Here is a 10820-nt window from a genome sequence, read left to right on the forward strand (position 1 = left end):
ACAAGGACTGGAGGTAGAATTTCCCTTAGTATTATCTCAGTCTAATAAAAAGAATTTGAGCCATGCATAATTGCATTACGCATCCTCATTTATGTTAGATTTTTCCACGGTCTAAGACCTTGCGTTATTCTTTTCAATCAAGGTTGAACGCAAGAGTTAAGGCTTAGTCGTGAGTCACCACTACCAGGTGAGGCTTTCTTACGTATAAACTAAAACCATATCTTAGAATTGTTAAGACTTTATGCTTATGAGTTTTGAAATGATTGTCAACGCCTAAATGCTTTATGTTTTGTTATTAATTGCCTATCTGATGTTAATCGAATTCGGGTCCTGAGCAGTTGATAGCTATCCTGCCAGGGCTAGTGTACACCCTTGTGATCGTGAGTCATCTAGCGGGTTGGCCGATCATAGTGTCCGTAGAGGGAGGCCTACCTCTCGGCACGAGTTACTGATATGGTGATTAATGATGTTAAAATGCCTGCGCGGGTTATTTATGAAAGAAATGGTATTTTTGTAGTAAATACGAGTCTTTAAAGGAAAACCCTCGTATCTTACTACCGATGAAAGGCTTGACAATAAAATATTATGCATGTATGTATTTTTCGGCAAGTGTCCACTAAGTACTCCCGTACTTAGCCCTGCATGTATTTCTAAATGTGCAGGTTGAGCTGTGATCGGGGATGTGGTGTGCAAGCGGAGCTTTTGTCAATCTAGGTCGAGAGTTTCAGAGCTGAGTATATGTCTTCATACATATACTCGAGTTGTTGTTTTTCCGCTGCGAACACTGATTTTGCCAGATATCATGTCATTTATCAAAACAATATGTATGGTTTAACAATGTCCTCAAACTCCTTAAGTACCCGTTTGGTTAATATTATGTATGTCTCCTTTTGACCTCCGTCAATATCTGTTATTTTAATTTACTTTTCTTATACAAATGTCGAGTCATCAAGAGGTTAGATATGCCCCTTTCTAATCCCGCTCCTAAATCCCCTCCCCTCGTCGCGATTTCCCCGAGTTCGCTATCCCTAGCGGGCGCGGCTGCGACAGAGTGGTATCAGAGCATTTCTTCCGCTCTGAATACTAATCATTCCTTCTAAGTTGAGTCTAGATTAAGTAAGTCAATATGCTCATGAGCTAGTTGACAAAAGTCTGGCACTACATCTCGTCACGCTCAACGAAGGTTATGGTAAGTGCTTTCAAGTTTTATTAAGTTAATTTCTTGAAATGCGTGAAACATGAATGATTATGATTGTTGTATGAATCACAAGGACTTACAACTATTAAGTTAGACATATACTCACTTCATGATGAAACATAGAAGAGTACATCATCACCGCATGACAAGCTTTAAGATCAGTAGACGACAACACTAGAACATTTTGATTATCGAAGTCTGGACCTCCTTAACACAAGTTATGATTTTGAGAACTGGATTTAGATCACCCCTATGACAAGTGCCTGAAAGCTAGATTTAGATGATGTTGTGATTTTACGAGTTATGATCTTCGAATCGATTTTTGATGACCCTTGTATGGGCAAGCTTAAAGAATTTTTCCATTATGATCCTATTCGATACTGGTGCCTTGTATTCTTTTATCTCAGCCCATTTGCGTAGATACCTTAGAAATCGAATCAGAACGAGCTAAGTGTGCCTTAAGAATCACTACACCCTCAGGAGGAAGGTTTACTACCACTCATGTTTGCTCGAACGAAGAATCTGAAACGGGAGAACTTAAGATGGTAGCGAACAATCGTAATATTCTGCTCATGTGGGACATAGATACGATCCTAGGAATGGACTAGTTAGCCGAGAATTACGCCACCATCCTTTGTAGTGAACGAAAGATTTCTCTTCGACCACCTGGAATAGAACCGAACCACAATTTCAGATTGGAGACAAGGTTTTCCTTAAAGTGTCACCCTCGAAAGGGATCGTTAGATTCGATGTTAAGGGTAAGTTGAGACCCCGTTTTATAGGATCATATGAGATTCTAGAGAAGATAGGTCCAGTGGCCTATAAGTTGGCGTTACCGCCAAGTTTTGGAAACATCCACAACGTTTTTCACGTATTGCCACCAAGGAAGTACGTTCACGATCCAAAGCATGTGATCCACTAAGAAGAGATGACTCTTAACCCAGAACCTTTCACATAGATATGCAAATTTCGGGATGAAATTTTTGTTAAGAGGGGTAGGATGTAGTAACCCGCTCTTTTATCAGTATTTTAATTACAATATTGTGTGTTTATTTACCTATCTGCAGTATTTGAAGTCTTATGTTTTCCATTATGTTTCTGAATTAATGAATCTTGGTGACAAAGTCACTTAGCTAACAGTATGCTTTATTTATTTTTCGCGCGTTTAAGACCGCGATGAGAATCTTTGAGTTGATGAATGATTAATTCGAGTTATAACCAACTTAGCTAAGTTGTGTTATTTACCGAGATAGAGTTTATCTTCGCATGATTTACCAAGTCGTGAATTAATTCCGACTTTGAGGCTAATTAAATCTACGGATTTAATTTATGTATTAGAACCACGAGCTAATTAAATCTACGGATTTAATTTATGTATTAGAACAACGAGCGAATTAAATCTACGGATTTAATTTAATTGTTATTGCAAGACACGGAGCAAGTTTTTTTTAAATAAAAGGACGACCAACACTGGAGGATTTATTTAATCACACCCTTTTAATCCCTCACACTCCACCTACCCCTACTCACGCCTACACATGCCAGCACCCAATTGAGAATGAAGAGTGAAGCAAAGGACAAGGAGAAGGGACGTGTGCTGTGGCAGCAGCGCCCCCTCGACTTCCACGCCAGCGCTGCCCAACCAGCCAAGTCCACGCCAGCGCTGCCCAACCATAGCCGAGTAGACTAGGCTGTCCTTGCAGCCCTACACAGCAGCAGCAGCGCCCCCTCGACTTCCACGCCAGCGCTGCCCAACCAGCCAAGTCCACGCCAGCGCTGCCCAACCATAGCCGAGTAGACTAGGCTGTCCTTGCAGCCCTACACAGCAGCAGCAGCGCCCCCTCGACTTCCACGCCAGCGCTGCCCAACCACAGCCGAGTAGAATAGGCTGTCTTTGCAGCCACCCTACGCCCTGCCCCCTTTAGCATACTCAAGTGCGCACCATCTAGCTCCCAGTATAAATCCCCCTTCGACCCTTGAGCCCCTTTCCTCATTTCAGCACTCAAGCTTTCAGCAGCAACAGTAAGAAATTCATCCCTCTCGACGCCGTGCACGGAGACGAGTAGAGCGAAGGTCAGCGCTGTCCACGTACAAGTTTGAACCTCGACGATCGAAGAAGCGATGAACCATCGTGCTTGTCCGACCAAAGCGCGCGACAACAGGTAACTCTCGACCTCTGTTACTACTCTTTTCAGCATGAAACACACGCTCATAGAAGCATGATAGGTCACTTTTCCGGTAGAACCCACGGCTTGAAAATTTGATTAAACGACGAGAACCTTAAACGTAGATGAACGTGAATAACCACAGCATGCTCACATAGGTAGAATAGTAAGATCTGTGTTTTACACAAAGAAACCCGTGAGTGTTGCACCGAATCACTGAGTGGGAGCTGAGCTGAAAGACCAAGCAGAGCTGAAAGGCCGAGCTGAGCTGAAAGGCCGAGCAGAGCTGAAAGGCCGAGCAGAGCTGAAAGGCCGAGTGAGCAGAGCTGAAAGGCCGAGCAGAGCTGAAAGGCCGAGCAGAGCTGAAAGGCCGAGCTGAGCTGAAAGGCCGAGCAGAGCTGAATGGCCGAGCAGAGCTGATTTTAGAGGCCAGAGCTGACCTAGAAGCCAGAGCTGACTTCCAGAGCAGAGCAGATCGCAGAGAGAGAGAAAGAGAGAAGAACTTTGGGTGTTTGAATCGTTATACTTCTTTTCCCCTTGCTTACACAAAGGGAGTTTCTTTTTCTTAAAATGGCCGTTTAGAACACCCTGATGAAAACGAATCAATATAGTAATTACTAGATCTCACGAGACGAAACCTAGATGGTTTAATTGCCTTAATAACAAGGACTGGAGGTAGAATTTCCCTTAGTATTATCTCAGTCTAATAAAAAGAATTTGAGCCATGCATAATTGCATTACGCATCCTCATTTATGTTAGATTTTTCCACGGTCTAAGACCTTGCGTTATTCTTTTCAATCAAGGTTGAACGCAAGAGTTACGGCTTAGTCGTGAGTCACCACTACCAGGTGAGGCTTTCTTACGTATAAACTAAAACCATATCTTAGAATTGCTAAGACTTTATGCTTATGAGTTTTGAAATGATTGTCAACGCCTAAATGCTTTATGTTTTGTTATTAATTGCCTATCTGATGTTAATCGAATTCGGGTCCTGAGCAGTTGATAGCTATCCTGCCAGGGCTAGTGTACACCCTTGTGATCGTGAGTCATCTAGCGGGTTTGCCGATCATAGTGTCCGTAGAGGGAGGCCTACCTCTCGGCACGAGTTACTGATATGGTCATTAATGATGTTAAAATGCCTGCGCGGGTTATTTATGAAAGAAATGGTATTTTTGTAGTAAATACGAGTCTTTAAAGGAAAACCCTCGTATCTTACTACCGATGAAAGGCTTGACAATAAAATATTATGCATGTATGTATTTTTCGGCAAGTGTCCACTAAGTACTCCCGTACTTAGCCCTGCATGTATTTCTAAATGTGCAGGTTGAGCTGTGATCGGGGATGTGGTGTGCAAGCGGAGCTTTTGTCAATCTAGGTCGAGAGTTTCAGAGCTGAGTATATGTCTTCATACATATACTCGAGTTGTTGTTTTTCCGCTGCGAACACTGATTTTGCCAGATATCATGTCATTTATCAAAACAATATGTATGGTTTAACAATGTCCTCAAACTCCTTACGTACCCGTTTGGTTACTATTATGTATGTCTCCTTTTGACCTCCGTCAATATCTGTTATTTTAATTTACTTTTCTTATACAAATGTCGAGTCATCAAGAGGTTAGATATGCCCCTTTCTAATCCCGCTCCTAAATCCCCTCCCCTCGTCGCGATTTCCCCGAGTTCGCTATCCCTAGCGGGCGCAGCTGTGACAGAGTGGTATCAGAGCATTTCTTCCGCTCTGAATACTAATCATTCCTTCTAAGTTGAGTCTAGATTAAGTAAGTCAATATGCTCATGAGCTAGTTGACAAAAGTCTGGCACTACATCTCGTCACGCTCAACGAAGGTTATGGTAAGTGCTTTCAAGTTTTATTAAGTTAATTTCTTGAAATGCGTGAAACATGATTGATTATGATTGTTGTATGAATCACAAGGACTTGCAACTATTAAGTTAGACATATACTCACTTCATGATGAAACATAGAAGAGTACATCATCACCGCATGACAAGCTTTAAGATCAGTAGACGACAACACTAGAACATTTTGATTATCGAAGTCTGGACCTCCTTAACACAAGTTATGATTTTGAGAACTGGATTTAGATCACCCCTATGACAAGTGCCTGAAAGCTAGATTTAGATGATGTTGTGATTTTACGAGTTATGATCTTCGAATCGATTTTTGATGACCCTAGTATGGGCAAGCTTAAAGAATTTTTCCATTATGATCCTATTCGATACTGGTGCCTCGTATTCTTTTATCTCAGCCCCTTTGCGTAGATACCTTAGAAATCGAATCAGAACGAGCTAAGTGTGCCTTAAGAATCACTACACCCTCAGGAGGAAGGTTTACTACCACTCATGTTTGCTCGAACGAAGAATCTGAAAGGGGAGAACTTAAGATGGTAGCGAACAATCGTAATATTCTGCTCATGTGGGACATAGATACGATCCTAGGAATGGACTAGTTAGCCGAGAATTACGCCACCATCCTTTGTAGTGAACGAAAGATTTCTCTTCGACCACCTGGAATAGAACCGAACCACAATTTCAGATTGGAGACAAGGTTTTCCTTAAAGTGTCACCCTCGAAAGGGATCGTTAGATTCGATGTTAAGGGTAAGTTGAGACCCCGTTTTATAGGATCATATGAGATTCTAGAGAAGATAGGTCCAGTGGCCTATAAGTTGGCGTTACCGCCAAGTTTTGGAAACATCCACAACGTTTTTCACGTATCGCCACTCAGGAAGTACGTTCACGATCCAAAGCATGTGATCCACTAAGAAGAGATGACTCTTAACCCAGAACCTTTCACATAGATATGCAAATTTCGGGATGAAATTTTTGTTAAGAGGGGTAGGATGTAGTAACCCGCTCTTTTACCAGTATTTTAATTACAGTATTGTGTGTTTATTTACCTATCTGTAGTAATTGAAGTCTTATGTTTTCCATTATGTTTCTGAATTTATGAATCTTGGTGACAAAGTCACTTAGCTAACAGTATGCTTTATTTATTTTTCGCGCGTTTAAGACCGCGATGAGAATCTTTGAGTTGATGAATGATTAATTCGAGTTATAACCAACTTAGCTAAGTTGTGTTATTTACCAAGATAGAGTTTATCTTCGCATGATTTACCAAGTCGTGAATTAATTCCGACTTTGAGGCTAATTAAATCTACGGATTTAATTTATGTATTAGAACCACGAGCTAATTAAATCTACGGATTTAATTTATGTATTAGAACAACGAGCGAGTTAAATCTATGGATTTAATTTAATTGTTATTGCAAGACACGGAGCAAGTTTTTTTTAAATAAAAGGACGACCAACACTGGAGGATTTATTTAATCACACCCTTTTAATCCCTCACACTCCACCTACCCCTACTCACGCCTACACATGCCAGCACCCAATTGAGAAGGAAGAGTGAAGCAAAGGAAAAGGAGAATGGACGTGTGCTGTGGCAGCAGCGCCCCCTCGACTTCCACGCCAGCGCTGCCCAACCAGCCAAGTCCACGCCAGCGCTGCCCAACCATAGCCGAGTAGACTAGGCTGTCCTTGCAGCCCTACACAGCAGCAGCAGCGCCCCCTCGACTTCCACGCCAGCGCTGCCCAACCACAGCCGAGTAGAATAGGCTGTCTTTGCAGCCACCCTACGCCCTGCCCCCTTTAGCATACTCAAGTGCGCACCACCTAGCTCCCAGTATAAATCCCCCTTCGACCCTTGAGCCCCTTTCCTCATTTCAGCACTCAAGCTTTCAGCAGCAACAGTAAGAAATTCATCCCTCTCGACGCCGTGCACGGAGACGAGTAGAGCGAAAGTCAGCACTGTCCACGTACAAGTTTGAACCTCGACGATCGAAGAAGCGATGAACCATCGTGCTTGTCCGACCAAAGCGCGCGACAACAGGTAACTCTCGACCTCTGTTACTACTCTTTTCAGCATGAAACACACGCTCATAGAAGCATGATAGGTCACTTTTCCGGTAGAACCAACGGCTTGAAACTTTGATTAAACGACGAGAACCTTAGGCTTTAAACGTAGATGAACGTGAATAACCACAGCATGCTCACATAGGTAGAATAGTAAGATCTGTGTTTTACACAAAGAAACCCGTGAGTGTTGCACCGAATCACTGAGTGGGAGCTGAGCTGAAAGACCAAGCAGAGCTGAAAGGCCGAGCTGAGCTGAAAGGCCGAGCAGAGCTGAAAGGCCGAGCAGAGCTGAAAGACCAATTTCAGTATGATATCTATCTGATGTGGCTTTGTCAAGTTGTAATCGAATTCGGGTCCTGAGCAGTTGATAGCAATCCTGCTAAGGCTAGTGTACACCAGTGACCGTGAGTCATCTAGCGGGTTGGCCGGTCAAGTGACCGTGAGAGGTGGCCACCTCTCCGGCACATAGCTTCAGATATGATGGATTATGAGAACTTAGACTGCAGTCGAACTTTAAGAATCACAAATGAATTTAGTAAGCTTGGGCCTATTTCACGAAAACTCCCTTGCTGTACTGTTTATGATGGCATGACAATTTACAGTTTTGAAGCATGTATTTTTATACTTAGGCATACGTGCCCACTGAGTACTTTTGTACTCAGCCCTGCATATATTTCTAAATGTGCAGGTTGAGCAGCTGCTGGTGGTGATGAAGTGACGAGCAGAGTCTTTTGTCTTATCCTTATGTATTAATGAACTCTGGGGATACATGTCTTCATACATGTAATCAGAACCTTATTCCGCTGCGTACTCAGAAATATTATGTTATTTTGGCTAAGTCGGAATTATCCGAACTTACTAGTTTGTTTGAGTCAATATGACTTAACCTCCGTTATATTATAAATATTCCTTTTGTTAACAATGATTAAATACTATCCTTCCTTGTTTAATTATTCCCCTTTCTACCCCGCTTCTAATCTCCCTCCCTTAGTCATGGTTTTCCCGGCTTAATTATCCTTAATTAGGTTCGGTCGTGACAATGGACCTCATGAACCGAGTTTTCCACGAATACTTAGATAAGTTCGTGGTAGTCTTCATCGATGATATTTTGATTTACTCGAGAAGTAAACAGGAACATGAAGAACATCTAAGGATCGTGTTAGAGAAATTGCGAGCTGAGAAACTTTACGCCAAGTTTAGCAAATGCGAGTTCTGGCTTAAGGAAGTCAATTTTCTGGGCCATATCGTTTCTGCAAGAGGAATTGAGGTAGATCCAGCAAAAGTGCAAGCTGTACAAGAATGGAGATCACCAACTACGCCGCATGAAATACGCAGTTTTCTAGGGTTAGCAGGTTATTACCGAAGATTCATTGAGGGCTTTTCAAAAATTGCTAAGCCAATGACGCACCTGCTAAAGAAGGATGTCAAGTATGAGTGGACTGACGCATGTGAGCGAAGTTTCCAAGAATTGAAGAAGAGACACACCACTGCCCCAGTGCTAGCCGTTCCAAAGGCAGATAAAGAGTACGCTGTCTACACGGATGCGTCAAAGAATGGTCTAGGATTTGTACTTATGCAAGATGGGAAAGTGATAGCTTATGCTTCACGACAACTTAGACCACAAGAGATGAGTTATCCGATGCATGATTTAGAGTTAGCAGCAGTGGTACATGCATTGAAGATATGGAGACACCATCTTTATGGAGTACGGTGCGAGATATACACTGATCACAAGAGTCTCAAATATTTCTTCGAGCAAAAGGATCTCAATATGCGACAGAGAAGATGGCTCGAGTTAGTGAAAGATTATGATTGTGGAATCAATTATCACCCTGGAAAGGCTAATGTTGTAGCTGACGCTTTGAGTAGAAATAATCAAGTAGAGTTGGGATTTCTCCTTACCCAAGAAAAGGACTTGATCAAAGAATTTGAGAGGATGAAAATAGAAGTTATATTACCACCACAAACGACAGAGATTGTTATGGCCACATTGAGTATTGCACTTGATTTGCGATCAAGGATTATCGCGGCGCAACGAGAAGATGAGAAAATAGAGAAATTGCGTGTAAAGATTCGAACTGAGAAAATAGAAAGTTATCAAGAAGCAGCAGACAATGCCCTCTTATACGAAAGAAGATTGTGTGTGCCTGATAAAGATGAGTTGAAGAATGAAATTTTGAGCGAAGCTCATGACACTCCCTACACTGCACACCCTGGTGGGAAGGAATGAAGAGAGAAATAGCAGCTTTCGTAGAAAGATGTTTGGCATGTCAACAAGTAAAAGCACTACACCAACGACCATATGCCAAACTACACCCGTTAGAGATTCTAGAGTGGAAGTGGGATCACATAGCTATGGACTTTGTCACTGGGTTGCCAAAGTCGAAAAGATGAAACACAGCCATTTGGGTAGTCGTTGATAGATTGACGAAGAGTGCCCATTTTATACCTATTTCAATTACTTATGGATCTGACAAGCTAGCTCAGATCTATGTTCGAGAGATAGTACGACTGCATGGAGTACCGATGACAATCACATCACACAGAGATTCCAAATTTACCTCACGGTTTTGGATAAGCATGCAGAAGGAGTTGGGTACTAAATTGAACTTTAGTACAACTTTTCATCCTCAGACAGACGGATAATCTGAAAGGACTATACAAGTTCTGGAAGATATGATCCGAACTGTTGTGCTAGACAATGGAACCCAATGGGAACAAGTTTTGCCCCTAATTGAGTTTGCTTATAATAATAGTTTCCAGTCAACTATTAACATGGCTCCATATGAAGCCTTGTATGGGAAGAAGTGTAGGTCTCCGCTCTATTGGGACGAGGTAGGAGAGAGAAAGGTACTTGGATCTGAAGCAGTAGAAGAAATGATTTCTACCGTGCGACAGATTCGTCAGAGAATCAAGGAGGCCTAAGATCGTCAAAAGTCCTACGCAGATACTAGAAGAACAAAGATTCATTTCGATGTGGGAAATAAAGTTTATTTGAAACTTTCCTTCTCGAGGAGTGCATCGATTTGGAGTGAAAGGAAAGCTCAAACCGAGATACATAGGACCGTATGATATACTTGAGAAAGTAGGCCCCGTTGCTTACAGACTTGCATTGCCACCACACTTCGCGAACGTCCACGACGTTTTTCATGTATCTCAACTGAGGAAGTACGTGTTCGATCCAAAACACGTCATTCACCAAAAAGAAGAATCCCTAGAACCGGACTTGAGCTATGAGGAGAGGCCAGAAGTTATTCTGGACAGGAAGATGCAGCAGTTGCGAAACAAATCAATTGCTTTGGTGAAGATCCAATGGAGACATCATGGCCAAGAAAAAGCAACTTGGGAACTTGAGGAGAAGATGAAGGAGAAATACCCCGAGCTTTTTCCCGAAGGTAAATAACGTAAATTTCGGGACGAAATTTTTTTTAAGGAGGGTAGGATGTAACACCCCGCATTTTTCCTCATTATAAATATTTTAAGATTTATTTTTTTTAGAACACTGAGATATAAAAATAAGCT

Source organism: Salvia miltiorrhiza, chromosome 1 (genome assembly GCF_028751815.1).
Source record: "Salvia miltiorrhiza cultivar Shanhuang (shh) chromosome 1, IMPLAD_Smil_shh, whole genome shotgun sequence".
NCBI lineage: Eukaryota > Viridiplantae > Streptophyta > Magnoliopsida > Lamiales > Lamiaceae > Salvia > Salvia miltiorrhiza.